Source organism: Amia ocellicauda, chromosome 7, assembly GCF_036373705.1.
Source record: "Amia ocellicauda isolate fAmiCal2 chromosome 7, fAmiCal2.hap1, whole genome shotgun sequence".
In the NCBI taxonomy this organism is placed as follows: domain Eukaryota; kingdom Metazoa; phylum Chordata; class Actinopteri; order Amiiformes; family Amiidae; genus Amia; species Amia ocellicauda.
This window is the reverse complement of record NC_089856.1, coordinates 28,650,593-28,667,378: the sequence shown is the minus strand read 5'-3', so window position 1 is coordinate 28,667,378 and position 16,786 is coordinate 28,650,593. Positions and strand designations below refer to the sequence as shown.

Below are 16,786 nucleotides of genomic sequence, written 5' to 3'. Positions count from 1 at the left end.
GCACGTCTTAATAAAAAAATGTTAATAATAATAATAATAATAATAAAAACTGTTGTACCACTTCACCATCAAAAGGAAATGAAACTTTCTGCATGTGATTGCATTGCTTTCCAATTTATTAAAATGAAAAACAAACTTAATTATTCTTTAATATTATACAAATTACATACATATAAATTAGCGGGGGTGGGGGGTGCGATCGCGGACAACAAAAAAACGATAGAGCATAACATGAAACAATAGACGTTTTTCTATCAGCAAGAAATGTGCATCAGAAACACAAACAGACATGAGGAGAGTGAACCGACACACAATAACCAACACAACCAAGAGATACTTTAATGCGCAAGTGCACATGTTGAGCCCCGCTCTCGTCGCCGGGCTGAACTCGATCTGCAGGCACCCCCCACCCCCACTAATTTAGATTGATATAATTTGTATAAAAATAATAATAACCTTTGTTTGCATTTTAATAAATTGGAAAGCAATGCAAACAAATGCAGAAAGTATAATTTTCTTTTTATTAAGATGGTGAAGTGGTTCAATTATTATTATTATTATTATTATTGGTAGTAGTATTATAATAATAATAATAATAATAATAATAATAATAACTATTTTGTATTAACGTGCTGTACTTGTAAGTAGAATCGAAACACGACAGTCAGAGGACAAATGTCCCCGTCTAGCAGATGTTAATGCGCCACTGTATACCGTTTACAGCGCATGTGCATATTTATATTTTTTGGTGAAAAATAAGCAGAACATGAAGAAAGAGCAGGAGGTCCGATTCCCTACAGATACATGTTGATATTTATATATTAACAGTAGAACCGTCAACATTTCATACTACACTCAACCGCTGCACCCGAATAACGTGCGACTCCTTTATAAAACCGTTGTGTGATGAAAATTATAAAGAGTTGGATAAAATTAATAGTTTGACATATGAAAATCACAACATCTTCAGGGCAGAAACACTGCATTTACATTGAAAATTTGAGTGTTTATCACTAAAAGGAACGAAACTGTAAGCGACAGAAATTGGAGCTCCGTTGTGGAAACTGGCTCAAAAGGAGCTCTGCTAAGCCCCTGAAGGACCAGTTCCAAGTCCCAGACTGGAACTGTGACCTTCAATGGCATCTAAGCTGCCTTGCTCCCATCAGGAATTGGGTCGTCAATTTTATCTTTGTATGCTGATAGCAGACAGATAAACCTTCAGAGTGGATGCAGATTTCCCTTCCTCCAGCAGCTGCTGCATGTGAGTCGTTGCATGAGTAGCAAAGAGGTCGATTCGAGCTCATCCCAGCGTCTCCCAGATCTGCTCCACCACTTGAGGATTCAATCACCAAGCTGTCTGGTCCTCCACGAGAGAGCAGGTCCGTGGTTTTGTGTTGGACACACCTGGCAGGTGTATTGCCCTGATTGATTGGAGATTGTCCTGGGCCCACAGGAGAAGTTTGAATGTCGCACAATGCAGTCTGGGTGAGCGCATGCCCCCTGTGGTGGGGGATGTAAGCCACCACTGTCGCGTTGTCTGTCCAAACTAAGACATGCTTGTTGAAAAGGACGTGCTGGAAGGGGCACAGCGCCAGTGACACAGCTTGCAGCTCCTGTGCATTGACGTGGGAGGATGATCAGAGAACGCTACATGTCCTCTGTACCCCGATCCCATTCCAGTCTGTGCCCCAGCTGGAGTTGGAGGCGTCTCTCGCAACGACTTCCCTCCGGTCAGGGCAGCCGATGGGACATCCGAGGCATAAATTGCTGTAACAATCCAGTGTCCTCCTGCACGCTGGAGTCACGGGGTGTCGGCAGTGTCTGTCTTGCTTGGTGCAGCCCGTAGGCGTTTTCCCAGCCATGTAGTGTAAGCCAACAAAATCAATCGTGGTTTCCAGAAAACGGGAAGTTGCATTGGCCGGGAATCGAACCCGGGCCTCCCGCGTGGCAGGCGAGAATTCTACCACTGAACCACCAATGCTCAGATGACACTGATTTTTAGGTGTTCTGTTAAAATCTGTCTGCAAAACAACCTCTGTTTCCCCTACAGTCATCACCTGTATGCCTGGCAAAACCTTTCTTTGCTACCCTCTGCCACTGGCCTAATGGAACACCACTGCATTTCAGTCAGTGTTAATCCCCTATTGCAGCATGCACAGAAAAGGTGCACATGTGGCAGATTGAGCATCCAGTGACATGAGCTGGCCTGGGGTCCTTAGCTCGATGAGGCAGATTAGAATCCTAACTTGTCCTCGTTAGTATAGTGGTAAGTATCCCCGCCTGTCACGCGGGAGACCGGGGTTTGATTCACCGACAGGGAGGTTGGCTACTTTTGGTTCTACGTGCTTTCCTTATTCGCTCTTAATGACTCTGTAAAACATCTCTAACCATGACCTAAACATACATACATACATACGCACACACAGAGTGTCATTTAACACTTAATCTTTCCTTCCTTTGAAAGGTAATGCACTAGAGTGGCCAACAGAGGGCACTTTTTCTCATTTACAGCTTTTTAACCCTTTGGATCGAATGTCGAATACTCCCTGGGTCCAAATGGGTATTGAGTACCAGTATGTCTTAAACTTTGAACGCGAATTAGCCAGCCTGGACTGCACAGTTCCAAGTGAAAAATAAGGTTACCATTAGAGGTCCAACGATTTATCGGTCGGCCGGTTTTTCGGGGCCGATAACAGCTTTTTGAAACTATCAGCAATCGGCAGGAATGCACACCACTAATGCATCGACAATTTCTCAGACTATTGGCTAAATACACATTTTACAAATTTAATTGACGGAAAAGTAAATTAAATCTCTTTCCAATTGAATACTAGTAACTAAAATAAAGCGATTACAACCAGGCTTGCTGAAGATGTTGCAAAAATGGTAAAACTATTTCAAATCCTACATCATGTTTTGGCTATGAATCGTATTTCAATACGTATAACATATGAAGTAAATAAGTTACACTTCTGAGGGCATTTTAAAATACATTTTAAAATAACAACAACCAACCACAACAAAAACAACAGAGCTCCCTCTTGGGACAAAATGCAGAGAAGCTGTGCTTGCCACTGTTGGATCGGCAGTACTGAGCACTGAGCAGGACTTGCGAACCTTAGGAGAACCCGACCTGTGTAAAATGCTTATATAGCCTAAGCTAGGCCAGCCAGCACTTAACACTATCTTATTATTTGCTCTAAGGTATAGAACAAGCAAACACTTCTGATTGTGTGTGGAGTTGTTCATATACCTTGTCCTTTGTTCTGATGTATAGAACATGCATATTTGTTCTTTTATTCTCCCATTTACTAAGACATTTTTTAATTTGATCTGTGGTTGTTATTTATGATGAAAATGTATATTAACCTAAAGTTTATTGCTCAAATGTACAAATTCTGCCTTTGGTGCATATTTGTTACAATTTCTCTATGAGAGCCACGTTTTTTAGGAATCCAAGCACGAAAACGGTCCGTTCTGCATACTAACAAAAGAAGTACATATTGGACGATATATCGGTTATCGGAAAATGCTGCTTCCCAATTATCGGTGTTTGTATCTGACACGAAAAAACAGTATCGTTCGATCTCCAGTTACCATGGCATACTATAAACATTCTGCATTCATCTGATGCCTCTTTGCCATTAATATTTTTTAGGAATTACACATTATAATAATTTAAAGTCCATATCCCACACAGAAAACATGTTTTTGGCTATGGGCTCTTACTTTGTACCCCTTCATATTGAGAAATAACATTTATCATTTTTATGGTTGTTAGGACTTTGAGGGTCCCAAAATACTAAATATTTCCGAAAAATACAGAGAACGCTCCGTAGATTCAGGTAGATTTACCACATCAGGGATTATAGTGGCGCAGTTAACATCTGCTAAACAGGAACATTTCCTCTCTGACTGTCGCATTTCCATTCTGCTTACCAGTACAGCACGTCTTAATAAAAAAATGTTAATAATAATAATAATAATAATAATAATAATAAAAACTGTTGTACCACTTCACCATCAAAAGGAAATGAAACTTTCTGCATGTGATTGCATTGCTTTCCAATTTATTAAAATGAAAAACAAACTTAATTATTCTTTAATATTATACAAATTACATACATATAAATTAGCGGGGGTGGGGGGTGCGATCGCGGACAACAAAAAAACGATAGAGCATAACATGAAACAATAGACGTTTTTCTATCAGCAAGAAATGTGCATCAGAAACACAAACAGACATGAGGAGAGTGAACCGACACACAATAACCAACACAACCAAGAGATACTTTAATGCGCAAGTGCACATGTTGAGCCCCGCTCTCGTCGCCGGGCTGAACTCGATCTGCAGGCACCCCCCACCCCCACTAATTTAGATTGATATAATTTGTATAAAAATAATAATAACCTTTGTTTGCATTTTAATAAATTGGAAAGCAATGCAAACAAATGCAGAAAGTATAATTTTCTTTTTATTAAGATGGTGAAGTGGTTCAATTATTATTATTATTATTATTATTATTATTATTGGTAGTAGTATTATAATAATAATAATAATAATAATAATAATAATAATAATAATAACTATTTTGTATTAACGTGCTGTACTTGTAAGTAGAATCGAAACACGACAGTCAGAGGACAAATGTCCCCGTCTAGCAGATGTTAATGCGCCACTGTATACGGTTTACAGCGCATGTGCATATTTATATTTTTTGGTGAAAAATAAGCAGAACATGAAGAAAGAGCAGGAGGTCCGATTCCCTACAGATACATGTTGATATTTATATATTAACAGTAGAACCGTCAACATTTCATACTACACTCAACCGCTGCACCCGAATAACATGCGACTCCTTTATAAAACCGTTGTGTGATGAAAATTATAAAGAGTTGGATAAAATTAATAGTTTGACATATGAAAATCACAACATCTTCAGGGCAGAAACACTGCATTTACATTGAAAATTTGAGTGTTTATCACTAAAAGGAACGAAACTGTAAGCGACAGAAATTGGAGCTCCGTTGTGGAAACTGGCTCAAAAGGAGCTCTGCTAAGCCCCTGAAGGACCAGTTCCAAGTCCCAGACTGGAACTGTGACCTTCAATGGCATCTAAGCTGCCTTGCTCCCATCAGGAATTGGGTCTCATGGGGAGACAGTGTCAATTTTATCTTTGTATGCTGATAGCAGACAGATAAACCTTCAGAGTGGATGCAGATTTCCCTTCCTCCAGCAGCTGCTGCATGTGAGTCGTTGCATGAGTAGCAAAGAGGTCGATTCGAGCTCATCCCAGCGTCTCCCAGATCTGCTCCACCACTTGAGGATTCAATCACCAAGCTGTCTGGTCCTCCACGAGAGAGCAGGTCCGCGGTTTTGTGTTGGACACACCTGGCAGGTGTATTGCCCTGATTGATTGGAGATTGTCCTGGGCCCACAGGAGAAGTTTGAATGTCGCACAATGCAGTCTGGGTGAGCGCATGCCCCCTGTGGTGGGGGATGTAAGCCACCACTGTCGCGTTGTCTGTCCAAACTAAGACATGCTTGTTGAAAAGGACGTGCTGGAAGGGGCACAGCGCCAGTGACACAGCTTGCAGCTCCTGTGCATTGACGTGGGAGGATGATCAGAGAACGCTACATGTCCTCTGTACCCCGATCCCATTCCAGTCTGTGCCCCAGCTGGAGTTGGAGGCGTCTCTCGCAACGACTTCCCTCCGGTCAGGGCAGCCGATGGGACATCCGAGGCATAAATTGCTGTAACAATCCAGTGTCCTCCTGCACGCTGGAGTCACGGGGTGTCGGCAGTGTCTGTCTTGCTTGGTGCAGCCCGTAGGCGTTTTCCCAGCCATGTAGTGGAAGCCAACAAAATCAATCGTGGTTTCCAGAAAACGGGAAGTTGCATTGGCCGGGAATCGAACCCGGGCCTCCCGCGTGGCAGGCGAGAATTCTACCACTGAACCACCAATGCTCACATGACACTGATTTTTAGGTGTTCTGTTAAAATCTGTCTGCAAAACAACCTCTGTTTCCCCTACAGTCATCACCTGTATGCCTGGCAAAACCTTTCTTTGCTACCCTCTGCCACTGGCCTAATGGAACACCACTGCATTTCAGTCAGTGTTAATCCCCTATTGCAGCATGCACAGAAAAGGTGCACATGTGGCAGATTGAGCATCCAGTGACATGAGCTGGCCTGGGGTCCTTAGCTCGATGAGGCAGATTAGACTCCTAACTTGTCCTCGTTAGTATAGTGGTAAGTATCCCCGCCTGTCACGCGGGAGACCGGGGTTTGATTCCCCGACGGGGAGGTTGGCTACTTTTGGTTCTACGTGCTTTCCTTATTCGCTCTTAATGACTCTGTAAAACATCTCTAACCATGACCTAAACATACATACATACATACGCACACACAGAGTGTCATTTAACACTTAATCTTTCCTTCCTTTGAAAGGTAATGCACTAGAGTGGCCAACAGAGGGCACTTTTTCTCATTTACAGCTTTTTAACCCTTTGGATCGAATGTCGAATACTCCCTGGGTCCAAATGGGTATTGAGTACCAGTATGTCTTAAACTTTGAACGCGAATTAGCCAGCCTGGACTGCACAGTTCCAAGTGAAAAATAAGGTTACCATTAGAGGTCCAACGATTTATCGGTCGGCCGGTTTTTCGGGGCCGATAACAGCTTTTTGAAACTATCAGCAATCGGCAGGAATGCACACCACTAATGCATCGACAATTTCTCAGACTATTGGCTAAATACACATTTTACAAATTTAATTGACGGAAAAGTAAATTAAATCTCTTTCCAATTGAATACTAGTAACTAAAATAAAGCGATTACAACCAGGCTTGCTGAAGATGTTGCAAAAATGGTAAAACTATTTCAAATCCTACATCATGTTTTGGCTATGAATCGTATTTCAATACGTATAACATATGAAGTAAATAAGTTACACTTCTGAGGGCATTTTAAAATACATTTTAAAATAACAACAACCAACCACAACAAAAACAACAGAGCTCCCTCTTGGGACAAAATGCAGAGAAGCTGTGCTTGCCACTGTTGGATCGGCAGTACTGAGCACTGAGCAGGACTTGCGAACCTTAGGAGAACCCGACCTGTGTAAAATGCTTATATAGCCTAAGCTAGGCCAGCCAGCACTTAACACTATCTTATTATTTGCTCTAAGGTATAGAACAAGCAAACACTTCTGATTGTGTGTGGAGTTGTTCATATACCTTGTCCTTTGTTCTGATGTATAGAACATGCATATTTGTTCTTTTATTCTCCCATTTACTAAGACATTTTTTAATTTGATCTGTGGTTGTTATTTATGATGAAAATGTATATTAACCTAAAGTTTATTGCTCAAATGTACAAATTCTGCCTTTGGTGCATATTTGTTACAATTTCTCTATGAGAGCCACGTTTTTTAGGAATCCAAGCACGAAAACGGTCCGTTCTGCATACTAACAAAAGAAGTACATATTGGACGATATATCGGTTATCGGAAAATGCTGCTTCCCAATTATCGGTGTTTGTATCTGACACGAAAAAACAGTATCGTTCGATCTCCAGTTACCATGGCATACTATAAACATTCTGCATTCATCTGATGCCTCTTTGCCATTAATATTTTTTAGGAATTACACATTATAATAATTTAAAGTCCATATCCCACACAGAAAACATGTTTTTGGCTATGGGCTCTTACTTTGTACCCCTTCATATTGAGAAATAACATTTATCATTTTTATGGTTGTTAGGACTTTGAGGGTCCCAAAATACTAAATATTTCCGAAAAATACAGAGAACGCTCCGTAGATTCAGGTAGATTTACCACATCAGGGATTATAGTGGCGCAGTTAACATCTGCTAAACAGGAACATTTCCTCTCTGACTGTCGCATTTCCATTCTGCTTACCAGTACAGCACGTCTTAATAAAAAAATGTTAATAATAATAATAATAATAATAATAATAATAATAATAAAAACTGTTGTACCACTTCACCATCAAAAGGAAATGAAACTTTCTGCATGTGATTGCATTGCTTTCCAATTTATTAAAATGAAAAACAAACTTAATTATTCTTTAATATTATACAAATTACATACATATAAATTAGCGGGGGTGGGGGGTGCAATCGCGGACAACAAAAAAACGATAGAGCATAACATGAAACAATAGACGTTTTTCTATCAGCAAGAAATGTGCATCAGAAACACAAACAGACATGAGGAGAGTGAACCGACACACAATAACCAACACAACCAAGAGATACTTTAATGCGCAAGTGCAGATGTTAATGCGCCACTGTATACCGTTTACAGCGCATGTGCATATTTATATTTTTTGGTGAAAAATAAGCAGAACATGAAGAAAGAGCAGGAGGTCCGATTCCCTACAGATACATGTTGATATTTATATATTAACAGTAGAACCGTCAACATTTCATACTAAACTCAACCGCTGCACCCGAATAACGTGCGACTCCTTTATAAAACCGTTGTGTGATGAAAATTATAAAGAGTTGGATAAAATTAATAGTTTGACATATGAAAATCACAACATCTTCAGGGCAGAAACACTGCATTTACATTGAAAATTTGAGTGTTTATCACTAAAAGGAACGAAACTGTAAGCGACAGAAATTGGAGCTCCGTTGTGGAAACTGGCTCAAAAGGAGCTCTGCTAAGCCCCTGAAGGACCAGTTCCAAGTCCCAGACTGGAACTGTGACCTTCAATGGCATCTAAGCTGCCTTGCTCCCATCAGGAATTGGGTCGCCAGGAAGTGGTCTCATGGGGAGACAGTGTCAATTTTATCTTTGTATGCTGATAGCAGACAGATAAACCTTCAGAGTGGATGCAGATTTCCCTTCCTCCAGCAGCTGCTGCATGTGAGTCGTTGCATGAGTAGCAAAGAGGTCGATTCGAGCTCATCCCAGCGTCTCCCAGATCTGCTCCACCACTTGAGGATTCAATCACCAAGCTGTCTGGTCCTCCACGAGAGAGCAGGTCCGCGGTTTTGTGTTGGACACACCTGGCAGGTGTATTGCCCTGATTGATTGGAGATTGTCCTGGGCCCACAGGAGAAGTTTGAATGTCGCACAATGCAGTCTGGGTGAGCGCATGCCCCCTGTGGTGGGGGATGTAAGCCACCACTGTCGCGTTGTCTGTCCAAACTAAGACATGCTTGTTGAAAAGGACGTGCTGGAAGGGGCACAGCGCCAGTGACACAGCTTGCAGCTCCTGTGCATTGACGTGGGAGGATGATCAGAGAACGCTACATGTCCTCTGTACCCCGATCCCATTCCAGTCTGTGCCCCAGCTGGAGTTGGAGGCGTCTCTCGCAACGACTTCCCTCCGGTCAGGGCAGCCGATGGGACATCCGAGGCATAAATTGCTGTAACAATCCAGTGTCCTCCTGCACGCTGGAGTCACGGGGTGTCGGTAGTGTCTGTCTTGCTTGGTGCAGCCCGTAGGCGTTTTCCCAGCCATGTAGTGTAAGCCAACAAAATCAATCGTGGTTTCCAGAAAACGGGAAGTTGCATTGGCCGGGAATCGAACCCGGGCCTCCCGCGTGGCAGGCGAGAATTCTACCACTGAACCACCAATGCTCAGATGACACTGATTTTTAGGTGTTCTGTTAAAATCTGTCTGCAAAACAACCTCTGTTTCCCCTACAGTCATCACCTGTATGCCTGGCAAAACCTTTCTTTGCTACCCTCTGCCACTGGCCTAATGGAACACCACTGCATTTCAGTCAGTGTTAATCCCCTATTGCAGCATGCACAGAAAAGGTGCACATGTGGCAGATTGAGCATCCAGTGACATGAGCTGGCCTGGGGTCCTTAGCTCGATGAGGCAGATTAGACTCCTAACTTGTCCTCGTTAGTATAGTGGTAAGTATCCCCGCCTGTCACGCGGGAGACTGGGGTTTGATTCCCCGACGGGGAGGTTGGCTACTTTTGGTTCTACGTGCTTTCCTTATTCGCTCTTAATGACTCTGTAAAACATCTCTAACCATGACCTAAACATACATACATACATACGCACACACAGAGTGTCATTTAACACTTAATCTTTCCTTCCTTTGAAAGGTAATGCACTAGAGTGGCCAACAGAGGGCACTTTTTCTCATTTACAGCTTTTTAACCCTTTGGATCGAATGTCGAATACTCCCTGGGTCCAAATGGGTATTGAGTACCAGTATGTCTTAAACTTTGAACGCGAATTAGCCAGCCTGGACTGCACAGTTCCAAGTGAAAAATAAGGTTACCATTAGAGGTCCAACGATTTATCGGTCGGCCGGTTTTTCGGGGCCGATAACAGCTTTTTGAAACTATCAGCAATCGGCAGGAATGCACACCACTAATGCATCGACAATTTCTCAGACTATTGGCTAAATACACATTTTACAAATTTAATTGACGGAAAAGTAAATTAAATCTCTTTCCAATTGAATACTAGTAACTAAAATAAAGCGATTACAACCAGGCTTGCTGAAGATGTTGCAAAAATGGTAAAACTATTTCAAATCCTACATCATGTTTTGGCTATGAATCGTATTTCAATACGTATAACATATGAAGTAAATAAGTTACACTTCTGAGGGCATTTTAAAATACATTTTAAAATAACAACAACCAACCACAACAAAAACAACAGAGCTCCCTCTTGGGACAAAATGCAGAGAAGCTGTGCTTGCCACTGTTGGATCGGCAGTACTGAGCACTGAGCAGGACTTGCGAACCTTAGGAGAACCCGACCTGTGTAAAATGCTTATATAGCCTAAGCTAGGCCAGCCAGCACTTAACACTATCTTATTATTTGCTCTAAGGTATAGAACAAGCAAACACTTCTGATTGTGTGTGGAGTTGTTCATATACCTTGTCCTTTGTTCTGATGTATAGAACATGCATATTTGTTCTTTTATTCTCCCATTTACTAAGACATTTTTTAATTTGATCTGTGGTTGTTATTTATGATGAAAATGTATATTAACCTAAAGTTTATTGCTCAAATGTACAAATTCTGCCTTTGGTGCATATTTGTTACAATTTCTCTATGAGAGCCACGTTTTTTAGGAATCCAAGCACGAAAACGGTCCGTTCTGCATACTAACAAAAGAAGTACATATTGGACGATATATCGGTTATCGGAAAATGCTGCTTCCCAATTATCGGTGTTTGTATCTGACACGAAAAAACAGTATCGTTCGATCTCCAGTTACCATGGCATACTATAAACATTCTGCATTCATCTGATGCCTCTTTGCCATTAATTTTTTTTAGGAATTACACATTATAATAATTTAAAGTCCATATCCCACACAGAAAACATGTTTTTGGCTATGGGCTCTTACTTTGTACCCCTTCATATTGAGAAATAACATTTATCATTTTTATGGTTGTTAGGACTTTGAGGGTCCCAAAATACTAAATATTTCCGAAAAATACAGAGAACGCTCCGTAGATTCAGGTAGATTTACCACATCAGGGATTATAGTGGCGCAGTTAACATCTGCTAAACAGGAACATTTCCTCTCTGACTGTCGCATTTCCATTCTGCTTACCAGTACAGCACGTCTTAATAAAAAAATGTTAATAATAATAATAATAATAATAATAATAATAAAAACTGTTGTACCACTTCACCATCAAAAGGAAATGAAACTTTCTGCATGTGATTGCATTGCTTTCCAATTTATTAAAATGAAAAACAAACTTAATTATTCTTTAATATTATACAAATTACATACATATAAATTAGCGGGGGTGGGGGGTGCGATCGCGGACAACAAAAAAACGATAGAGCATAACATGAAACAATAGACGTTTTTCTATCAGCAAGAAATGTGCATCAGAAACACAAACAGACATGAGGAGAGTGAACCGACACACAATAACCAACACAACCAAGAGATACTTTAATGCGCAAGTGCACATGTTGAGCCCCGCTCTCGTCGCCGGGCTGAACTCGATCTGCAGGCACCCCCCACCCCCACTAATTTAGATTGATATAATTTGTATAAAAATAATAATAACCTTTGTTTGCATTTTAATAAATTGGAAAGCAATGCAAACAAATGCAGAAAGTATAATTTTCTTTTTATTAAGATGGTGAAGTGGTTCAATTATTATTATTATTATTATTATTATTATTGGTAGTAGTATTATAATAATAATAATAATAATAATAATAATAATAATAATAACTATTTTGTATTAACGTGCTGTACATGTAAGTAGAATCGAAACACGACAGTCAGAGGACAAATGTCCCCGTCTAGCAGATGTTAATGCGCCACTGTATACCGTTTACAGCGCATGTGCATATTTATATTTTTTGGTGAAAAATAAGCAGAACATGAAGAAAGAGCAGGAGGTCCGATTCCCTACAGATACATGTTGATATTTATATATTAACAGTAGAACCGTCAACATTTCATACTACACTCAACCGCTGCACCCGAATAACGTGCGACTCCTTTATAAAACCGTTGTGTGATGAAAATTATAAAGAGTTGGATAAAATTAATAGTTTGACATATGAAAATCACAACATCTTCAGGGCAGAAACACTGCATTTACATTGAAAATTTGAGTGTTTATCACTAAAAGGAACGAAACTGTAAGCGACAGAAATTGGAGCTCCGTTGTGGAAACTGGCTCAAAAGGAGCTCTGCTAAGCCCCTGAAGGACCAGTTCCAAGTCCCAGACTGGAACTGTGACCTTCAATGGCATCTAAGCTGCCTTGCTCCCATCAGGAATTGGGTCGCCAGGAAGTGGTCTCATGGGGAGACAGTGTCAATTTTATCTTTGTATGCTGATAGCAGACAGATAAACCTTCAGAGTGGATGCAGATTTCCCTTCCTCCAGCAGCTGCTGCATGTGAGTCGTTGCATGAGTAGCAAAGAGGTCGATTCGAGCTCATCCCAGCGTCTCCCAGATCTGCTCCACCACTTGAGGATTCAATCACCAAGCTGTCTGGTCCTCCACGAGAGAGCAGGTCCGCGGTTTTGTGTTGGACACACCTGGCAGGTGTATTGCCCTGATTGATTGGAGATTGTCCTGGGCCCACAGGAGAAGTTTGAATGTCGCACAATGCAGTCTGGGTGAGCGCATGCCCCCTGTGGTGGGGGATGTAAGCCACCACTGTCGCGTTGTCTGTCCAAACTAAGACATGCTTGTTGAAAAGGACGTGCTGGAAGGGGCACAGCGCCAGTGACACAGCTTGCAGCTCCTGTGCATTGACGTGGGAGGATGATCAGAGAACGCTACATGTCCTCTGTACCCCGATCCCATTCCAGTCTGTGCCCCAGCTGGAGTTGGAGGCGTCTCTCGCAACGACTTCCCTCCGGTCAGGGCAGCCGATGGGACATCCGAGGCATAAATTGCTGTAACAATCCAGTGTCCTCCTGCATGCTGGAGTCACGGGGTGTCGGCAGTGTCTGTCTTGCTTGGTGCAGCCCGTAGGCGTTTTCCCAGCCATGTAGTGTAAGCCAACAAAATCAATCGTGGTTTCCAGAAAATGGGAAGTTGCATTGGCCGGGAATCGAACCCGGGCCTCCCGCGTGGCAGGCGAGAATTCTACCACTGAACCACCAATGCTCACATGACACTGATTTTTAGGTGTTCTGTTAAAATCTGTCTGCAAAACAACCTCTGTTTCCCCTACAGTCATCACCTGTATGCCTGGCAAAACCTTTCTTTGCTACCCTCTGCCACTGGCCTAATGGAACACCACTGCATTTCAGTCAGTGTTAATCCCCTATTGCAGCATGCACAGAAAAGGTGCACATGTGGCAGATTGAGCATCCAGTGACATGAGCTGGCCTGGGGTCCTTAGCTCGATGAGGCAGATTAGAATCCTAACTTGTCCTCGTTAGTATAGTGGTAAGTATCCCCGCCTGTCACGCGGGAGACCGGGGTTCGATTCCCCGACGGGGAGGTTGGCTACTTTTGGTTCTACGTGCTTTCCTTATTCGCTCTTAATGACTCTGTAAAACATCTCTAACCATGACCTAAACATACATACATACATACGCACACACAGAGTGTCATTTAACACTTAATCTTTCCTTCCTTTGAAAGGTAATGCACTAGAGTGGCCAACAGAGGGCACTTTTTCTCATTTACAGCTTTTTAACCCTTTGGATCGAATGTCGAATACTCCCTGGGTCCAAATGGGTATTGAGTACCAGTATGTCTTAAACTTTGAACGCGAATTAGCCAGCCTGGACTGCACAGTTCCAAGTGAAAAATAAGGTTACCATTAGAGGTCCAACGATTTATCGGTCGGCCGGTTTTTCGGGGCCGATAACAGCTTTTTGAAACTATCAGCAATCGGCAGGAATGCACACCACTAATGCATCGACAATTTCTCAGACTATTGGCTAAATACACATTTTACAAATTTAATTGACGGAAAAGTAAATTAAATCTCTTTCCAATTGAATACTAGTAACTAAAATAAAGCGATTACAACCAGGCTTGCTGAAGATGTTGCAAAAATGGTAAAACTATTTCAAATCCTACATCATGTTTTGGCTATGAATCGTATTTCAATACGTATAACATATGAAGTAAATAAGTTACACTTCTGAGGGCATTTTAAAATACATTTTAAAATAACAACAACCAACCACAACAAAAACAACAGAGCTCCCTCTTGGGACAAAATGCAGAGAAGCTGTGCTTGCCACTGTTGGATCGGCAGTACTGAGCACTGAGCAGGACTTGCGAACCTTAGGAGAACCCGACCTGTGTAAAATGCTTATATAGCCTAAGCTAGGCCAGCCAGCACTTAACACTATCTTATTATTTGCTCTAAGGTATAGAACAAGCAAACACTTCTGATTGTGTGTGGAGTTGTTCATATACCTTGTCCTTTGTTCTGATGTATAGAACATGCATATTTGTTCTTTTATTCTCCCATTTACTAAGACATTTTTTAATTTGATCTGTGGTTGTTATTTATGATGAAAATGTATATTAACCTAAAGTTTATTGCTCAAATGTACAAATTCTGCCTTTGGTGCATATTTGTTACAATTTCTCTATGAGAGCCACGTTTTTTAGGAATCCAAGCACGAAAACGGTCCGTTCTGCATACTAACAAAAGAAGTACATATTGGACGATATATCGGTTATCGGAAAATGCTGCTTCCCAATTATCGGTGTTTGTATCTGACACGAAAAAACAGTATCGTTCGATCTCCAGTTACCATGGCATACTATAAACAACAAACCCCGGGAGACCGGGGTTCGATTCCCCGACGGGGAGGTTGGCTACTTTTGGTTCTACGTGCTTTCCTTATTCGCTCTTAATGACTCTGTAAAACATCTCTAACCATGACCTAAACATACATACATACATACGCACACACAGAGTGTCATTTAACACTTAATCTTTCCTTCCTTTGAAAGGTAATGCACTAGAGTGGCCAACAGAGGGCACTTTTTCTCATTTACAGCTTTTTAACCCTTTGGATCGAATGTCGAATACTCCCTGGGTCCAAATGGGTATTGAGTACCAGTATGTCTTAAACTTTGAACGCGAATTAGCCAGCCTGGACTGCACAGTTCCAAGTGAAAAATAAGGTTACCATTAGAGGTCCAACGATTTATCGGTCGGCCGGTTTTTCGGGGCCGATAACAGCTTTTTGAAACTATCAGCAATCGGCAGGAATGCACACCACTAATGCATCGACAATTTCTCAGACTATTGGCTAAATACACATTTTACAAATTTAATTGACGGAAAAGTAAATTAAATCTCTTTCCAATTGAATACTAGTAACTAAAATAAAGCGATTACAACCAGGCTTGCTGAAGATGTTGCAAAAATGGTAAAACTATTTCAAATCCTACATCATGTTTTGGCTATGAATCGTATTTCAATACGTATAACATATGAAGTAAATAAGTTACACTTCTGAGGGCATTTTAAAATACATTTTAAAATAACAACAACCAACCACAACAAAAACAACAGAGCTCCCTCTTGGGACAAAATGCAGAGAAGCTGTGCTTGCCACTGTTGGATCGGCAGTACTGAGCACTGAGCAGGACTTGCGAACCTTAGGAGAACCCGACCTGTGTAAAATGCTTATATAGCCTAAGCTAGGCCAGCCAGCACTTAACACTATCTTATTATTTGCTCTAAGGTATAGAACAAGCAAACACTTCTGATTGTGTGTGGAGTTGTTCATATACCTTGTCCTTTGTTCTGATGTATAGAACATGCATATTTGTTCTTTTATTCTCCCATTTACTAAGACATTTTTTAATTTGATCTGTGGTTGTTATTTATGATGAAAATGTATATTAACCTAAAGTTTATTGCTCAAATGTACAAATTCTGCCTTTGGTGCATATTTGTTACAATTTCTCTATGAGAGCCACGTTTTTTAGGAATCCAAGCACGAAAACGGTCCGTTCTGCATACTAACAAAAGAAGTACATATTGGACGATATATCGGTTATCGGAAAATGCTGCTTCCCAATTATCGGTGTTTGTATCTGACACGAAAAAACAGTATCGTTCGATCTCCAGTTACCATGGCATACTATAAACATTCTGCATTCATCTGATGCCTCTTTGCCATTAATTTTTTTTAGGAATTACACATTATAATAATTTAAAGTCCATATCCCACACAGAAAACATGTTTTTGGCTATGGGCTCTTACTTTGTACCCCTTCATATTGAGAAATAACATTTATCATTTTTATGGTTGTTAGGACTTTGAGGGTCCCAAAATACTAAATATTTCC

General features: G+C 41.1%; 6 non-coding genes across 6 annotated transcripts; 2 read left to right on the top strand and 4 right to left on the bottom strand.

Annotated features, from left to right (window-relative positions):
• Positions 1-1,910: 1,910 nt before the first annotated feature.
• trnag-gcc (transfer RNA glycine (anticodon GCC)) lies at positions 1,911-1,981 on the bottom strand. The gene has a single exon. It is a non-coding gene; the product is annotated as a tRNA-Gly (tRNA).
• Positions 1,982-5,898: 3,917 nt separating this feature from the next.
• Positions 5,899-5,969, bottom strand: trnag-gcc (transfer RNA glycine (anticodon GCC)). Its single transcript has one exon. It is a non-coding gene; the product is annotated as a tRNA-Gly (tRNA).
• A 268-nt stretch (positions 5,970-6,237) lies between these two features.
• On the top strand, positions 6,238-6,309 carry trnad-guc (transfer RNA aspartic acid (anticodon GUC)). Its single transcript has one exon. It is a non-coding gene; the product is annotated as a tRNA-Asp (tRNA).
• Positions 6,310-9,551: 3,242 nt separating this feature from the next.
• Positions 9,552-9,622, bottom strand: trnag-gcc (transfer RNA glycine (anticodon GCC)). The gene has a single exon. It is a non-coding gene; the product is annotated as a tRNA-Gly (tRNA).
• A 3,925-nt stretch (positions 9,623-13,547) lies between these two features.
• On the bottom strand, positions 13,548-13,618 carry trnag-gcc (transfer RNA glycine (anticodon GCC)). Its single transcript has one exon. It is a non-coding gene; the product is annotated as a tRNA-Gly (tRNA).
• A 268-nt stretch (positions 13,619-13,886) lies between these two features.
• trnad-guc (transfer RNA aspartic acid (anticodon GUC)) lies at positions 13,887-13,958 on the top strand. Its single transcript has one exon. It is a non-coding gene; the product is annotated as a tRNA-Asp (tRNA).
• The last annotated feature ends 2,828 nt before the right edge of the window (positions 13,959-16,786 follow it).